At 39.0% G+C, this 6,309-nt stretch overlaps 1 pseudogene; it reads left to right on the top strand.

The window, feature by feature from the left end:
• The first annotated feature begins 2,626 nt into the window (after positions 1 to 2,626).
• Positions 2,627 to 4,074, top strand: LOC102005717 (annotated as a pseudogene).
• Positions 4,075 to 6,309: the final 2,235 nt, after the last annotated feature.

Raw genomic sequence — 6,309 nt, 5'->3', positions numbered from 1 at the left:
TATGTAGTTCAGGCTGGCAATGAACTCACTATGTACCCCAGGTTGGCCTAGAACTCTCAGTGATCTTCCTGCCTCAGCCTCCTGAGTGCTGGGATTATAGGCCTGGGCCACCACACCTGCCTGACTCAGTGAATGCTAAGTATTCCTTTTAAAGTTGGCACCTCTCAGGTTTGTGACCACTCTCTTCTGATCATTGTTCTGCATTTCTTGACATTTCTGCAGCTCCCCTTCTCCTTCTCTTGTCCCTTGCATGTAAGCATCCCACAGGATGCTTCCCTGGTCTATTTTATTCACACCCTTGTCTCTAACTCCCACCTATATCATGACTCCCAAGTTAATAATTCCTGTATATTCCTTCCCTATGTCCCAGAAATTTATTGTAAACTATCCACTCAGCATTTCCACTAATATGTCTTAAAGAAACTTGATTTTCAAGTTGCCCAGAACTAAATATATTATCCCATGATCATCAGGTCAGCTCCTCTCCTCATATTCTCTACTCAAAGTCAGAAATTGAGGCATCATCCTTGAATTCCCCATTTTATTTACCCCTACTATTTCCTCAGTTACCAAGTTTTCTTGATTGTTCCATTGGGTGGCTTGTACCACTGGTGGCACAAACAGATCTAATCACTTTTATCATTCCTTTTAGTAATAAAATTAATAAGAAGTCTGTAAATGGGCTAAATTTCATAATAGCTCAAATTTGAATCATTACTGCCCAAACATAAACATTCATTTTTATTATTTATACCAATTAAAAATTATAACAATAATTAATATATTTATTTCTTTAAACTAAAAGGAATCTGTATTTATGAATAGTATGTCAGTAGTCAATTCTCTAAATTTTACCATGGACATCTTATGAGTACTCCACTGCTGGTGTGTATAATATACATTTACAACTGCTGAACCACAAATTAGCTGTATTACAAATTTTTGTACAACTAAAGTTTTCCTTGAGGAACTATAATATGATTACATGCAGTCTGATAAGCCAGTGCTTTTCTTTGCATTATTATAATCAAAGACATCCTGAGAAGCGGTACAAGCTGCCTGATGTAAAGTCATGTGTGTGCTACCAGCGAGTCAAGCCGGCAAGAATGATTGAATTCAAATGAGAGCCACCTACAGCTGGGCATGGTGACACACATCTGTAATCCCAGCCCTCGGGAGGCTGAGGCAGGCTGATCTGTGTGAGTTCCAGGCCAGCCTGGGCTACAAAGTGAGCTCAAGGCCAGCCTGAACGGCATAGCTAGACCCTGTCTCAAAAGACAAAAAAAAAATAAAAAACAAACAAAAAAAATGAGAGCCACCTGACAGCAAAAAAACAAGGGCACAGTATAGAGTAGTGAAAGCAATGATTATGCCTTAAGCTATCCCTGTCTTTTTGTCCACACTACTACTCTGGAATAGTGCAGTAATCCCAGAAATAAGGACAGCCTGAACATAGTGGTCCCTTGGCTTCCACTCTTTGCACTCTTTTCATTCACAATGCTGCTAGTGTTTTTGCTGAAAAGCAAATCTCACTGGGTCATGCCTCTTTAATCCTTTCTGTGGGCTCTCAGACATTATCAGGAAGGCCCCTGGCTTTCCATCACATTCCCTCATGTGGAGCCTCCCCTCAAGCTCAACAGTTTCCCCAATACTTCCTGAACAAGAAGATAACCCCTGCTTATAGGTCTGTAGAGAGACATGGGAACCACAAATGAAATTCAAATGAAATCAGAATTGGGGTTAGGGGTGTAGCTCAGTGATGAGAGTGCTTCTCTAGCATGCTTGAGGCTCTGGGTTCAATCTCCAGTATAGATAGATAGATGATGGATAGATAGATAGATAGATAGATAGATAGATAGATAGATAGATAGATAGACAGATAATAAATTTATTGTAAAAATCAAAATTAATGATCCTTTAGCTAAAAGAGAATGAAAAATAGTGAAGAATAACAACTGCAGCTTGTGAATGCAAACCTTCTCTACAATAATCCTGTATTAAAAGCATAAAATTCCAATGTTAAAATTATTTCTGAAACTGAGAACTCACAGACAGATGAGGAGGAGGCTTTCTTTTTTTTTTTTTTTTTTTTTGTACTGGCCATCAGAGAAGAATCAGGCAGTGTTCCTCATCACATGGGATTTGGATTTGTTTTGCCAGTTGCTGCAAGTCAGCCTCCGCCATGGAAGGTAAGCTAACTAACTTTTATTTTGATGCTTAAGACGGCATAGTCCTTAAAAAATAGAAAAAGGAAGGCATAGTTCTTGACTGTCAACTACATAGGTTTGACCTATTTCGTTTTCTTGAACATGATCTGACAGTGATGCAGAGCTAGGCATAGAAGTATTTTATTTTAGAATAAAATGGGTTCTTATAAATTGTCAATGAGAATTACATTTCAAATGGTTTAGCAGGAAAGAAGTGTTTCTACACTGAAATAAAAAAATGTGAGATTTGTTGGCCTAGCTTTAAGTCCAGCCATGGGATAAAAAGCAAAGCTCTCTGGAGGCCGAGCCCTCAAAATGGCACCAGGCAGGGCTGGACTCAACAGTAGCAGGGATGCATTCACCACTGGGGCCGCTGCCGTGGGAGTGGCTACAGCAGCGCCCAGAGTCAGGATGCTAAAATGATCCAGGAGAAGACAAAGAAACAGGCTGCGAACTGCAGTATCGTGTTGGCCAAGAAGATCATCATTAAAGACAGAGGCATACTTCAAGGAGTAGGTTCTCCTAGTGTTTATCATGTGGTTATCATCATTTTTGGGGAGTATTTTGCTTGGGGACTATTTATGGCCAGCCTTGGTGGGAACATACATTTCTGATGAATGCCTTAATTCATGGGATAAGGGTTTGTTATGGTTTCTCAGTGCCCAACTTATTGGTACTCTTTCTGATGTTTGGGGTAGAAAATCCTTTTGACTGCTAATAGTATTTTTCGCACGTGCCCCACTTCCTTTAATGAAGATCAGCCCATGCTGTTACTTCCCTGTTCTCTCTGTTTCTGGGGGATTTGCAGTTACTTTCTCCATGGTATTTGTACATGTAGCAGATATAATCCAAGAGCCTGAAAGAAGTATGTGTTATGGCTTGGTTTCAGCAACATTTGCTGCAAGTTCAGTCACCTGCGATTGGAGCTTACCTCAGCTGAGTGTATGGAAACAGCTTAGTGCTGGTCCTAGCTACAGCAATACCTTTACTAGATAGCTTTTTTTGTTCTTATTGCTGTGCCTGAGTCATTGTCCGAGACGATGTGACCGGTATCATGGGAAGGACCCATTTCCTGGGAACAGGCTGACCCTTTGGCCTCTTTAGAAATAGTAGGCCAAGATTCGATAGTGCTGCTTGTCTGCATTACTGTATTTCTCTCCTACCTACCCGAAGCAGGTCAGCACTCCAGCTTTTTTTGTAATACCTCAAACAGAAAATAAAATTTTCACCAGAAAGTGCTGCAGTATTCATAGCCATCCTTAGCATTCTTTCCATTATTGCACAGACCATCGTCTTGAGTTTACTTATGAGGGCAACTGGAAATAAGAACACCATTTTAGTGGGTTGGCGATTTCAAATATTACAGCTGGCATGGTATGGATTTGGTTCAAAACCTTGCATGACGTGGGCTGCGAGGGCAGTAGCAGCTGTATTTAGTATTACCTTTTCAGTTGTTAGTGCGCCGTTTTCACAAACTGTTGATGCTGATCAATAAGGTGTTGTTCAAGGAATGGTAACAGGAATTCCAGGACTGTGCAGTGGTTTGGGGCCAGCCTTTTATGGATTCATGTTCTACATGATCTACGTGTTTCTTAAGGAACTGCCAACAACAGGAACAGACTTGGGGACAAACACAAGCCCTCAGCATCACTTTAAACTGAATTCCATCATCGCTGGGCCTCCCTTCCTTTTTGGAGCCTGTTCAGTACTGCTGGCTCTGCTTGTTGCCTTGTTTATTCTGGAACATACCAATTTAAGCTTAAGGTCTAGCAGCTGGAGAAAGCACTGTGGCAGTCACAGCCACCTTCATAATACACAAGTGCCAGAAGAGGCCAAATAACCTTTACTCCAGGATACAAATGTGTGATGACCAAAATCAGGAAGATTTTTCTACCAGCCCCCAGGTCTTAGTTTTCACCTATAGTTCTGGATGTACATTCCATTTTCCATCTACAATGTACTTTAGGATTGTCTCAAAAAATGTGTCTGCATGAACTTCATGGGAACTAAAGAAAGAACTAAAAGAACTAGACAGCTTTCCAAAGATGTTATAATTTCTTTGGAAGGAAAATCTTTTATTCATTGGCACCAGCTTCTTGACTGTTTCCTTATACATCCCTTAATTAAAAATTATGTATGTAACTTGTTAAATATTTGCACATATTTCTCTGCTAGCATTTCCTTAAGGTGTTGAGCTTTAACTCTATGCTGACTCTCAGCGAGACTGAGTAGGTATGACTGTACACCACTTTGTTTTTAAGGTTGTAAAATCCTGAGTCCTATTTAAATATGTGAAATCTTGGGTAAATATGTAAATCCTGGATAAAATAATTCAAACTCTTAATGCAGATGCACTAAAATAAATGGTAAATGAAACATTTGCATTAAAAAACAAAAAATTTTACTAAATCTGAATCATGCGTTAAAAGAAGGAAATGTTGTCTCTGTGTAGAGCTCCTTTACAGAGGTGGGCTGTGCAAGGGCAACCCCGGGAACAGGTCATCTTGGCGAAGCATTCTGATGTAGATTATGGACTTTTCTTGACCTTCCACTTGAAAAGAACCTGGGAACAACTCAACAGCCAAAGAGTTCCAAAGAAAGGATATGAGATCCTTCTGCCAGGCTTGGGTATCAGAGCAAGGAAGGAGGTTGAAGAGATATTTTTCTATTCTCAGTGGTCTCAGAACATTGGACAGATGAAATGTCAAGTACTCTGGAGTTAAGTCAACCTTAATACAAATTCTGACTCTTTCACCTAATAGCTCTATAAGTTCCATCCAATTCCTTAACCTTCCCAATATTCCATTTCCTCATCAGTCACGCTAAAATAATACCTATGTAAAATGTTTTCACAAAATTGAGTGTTGTGCGGAAATATAAGACATGGGGTTTGGCAAACACTATACTCTTGATTAATGATATATCTCCTTCCCTACCCACTCTGAGACTGTATTAGAGCCTGCAAAACAAAGAATCTTGAGGATCAGAGTTGCCCCTTTGTAAAAATGAACGAGTTCTCATAACAAGGCCTTTGTTTCTGTTTCTTGAGGATCACTTCAAAACAACAAAGAGAGAAATGGAACACTAGTGAAGAGGTGGAGCTAAAAAGGGACAAATGTACCATCACCATTTTATAAACAATATTTGTTTTGCTTTTATCACAAAATAATATAAATCTCATGTTCATTTTAAGATTTTAAATTGAATGTTATTTAATATTGCTAAGATGACAGTATTCTCCAAGCTGTTATACAGAGTCAGTACAATTGCTATCAAGATCCTAGATGGCTTTGTTGCAGGAATTGACAAGCTGATCCTAAAATTCATAATGAAATGCAACAGACCCAGAATAACCAAATCAATCTTGAAAGAAAAGAATAAAGTTGGGGTCTCATACTTCCCAATTTCAAAACTTACTACAAAGCTACAGTATTGGAAACAGCATGGTATTGGCATAATGATAGACCTAAAGTCAGGCCTATCAATGGAACTGAGATTCCAGAAATAATCCCAGATTTGAGGTGAATTGGCTTTCAACAAGCCTGCCAAGAATATTCAGTGAGGAAATAATGATCTTTTCAACAAATAGTGCTGGAACAATTTGATAGCCATTTGCAAAAGGATGAATTTGAACTTTTGCTGTACACCATACACAGAAGTAACTCAAAATGGATCAAACACCTCATCATAAGAGCTAAAATTTCTAAAGTCTTAGAAGAACACATAAGCATAAATCTTTGTAACTGTGGAATGAGAAATGGTTTCTTAGAACACCAATACCACAAGAAACAAAAGAAAAGTAGATAAATTTGACATCACAAAAGTAAAAACATTTGTGCTTCATAGAACAACATCAACAAACATAAAAGGAGGGGCTGGGGATTTAGCTCAGCGGCAAAAGCGCCTGCCTGGCAAGCGCAAGGTCGTGAATTCGGTTCCCGGTACCAGAGAAAAACCAAAAAAAAAAAAAAAAAAAAAAGAAACATAAAAGGTAACCAATAGAATGGGAGAAAATGCTCTGGAAATGACATATCTGTAAGGTGACTTACATTCAGAATATATTAAATAACACCTACAACCCCAAAAGACAAATGACCCAAAT

This window comes from Chinchilla lanigera, unplaced genomic scaffold, assembly GCF_000276665.1.
Source record: "Chinchilla lanigera isolate Chin_1 unplaced genomic scaffold, ChiLan1.0 scaffold00089, whole genome shotgun sequence".
Taxonomy (NCBI): Eukaryota; Metazoa; Chordata; class Mammalia; order Rodentia; family Chinchillidae; genus Chinchilla; species Chinchilla lanigera.
The sequence above is the reverse complement of the archived record's forward strand: the minus strand, read 5'-3'. Positions and strand labels throughout refer to the sequence as shown.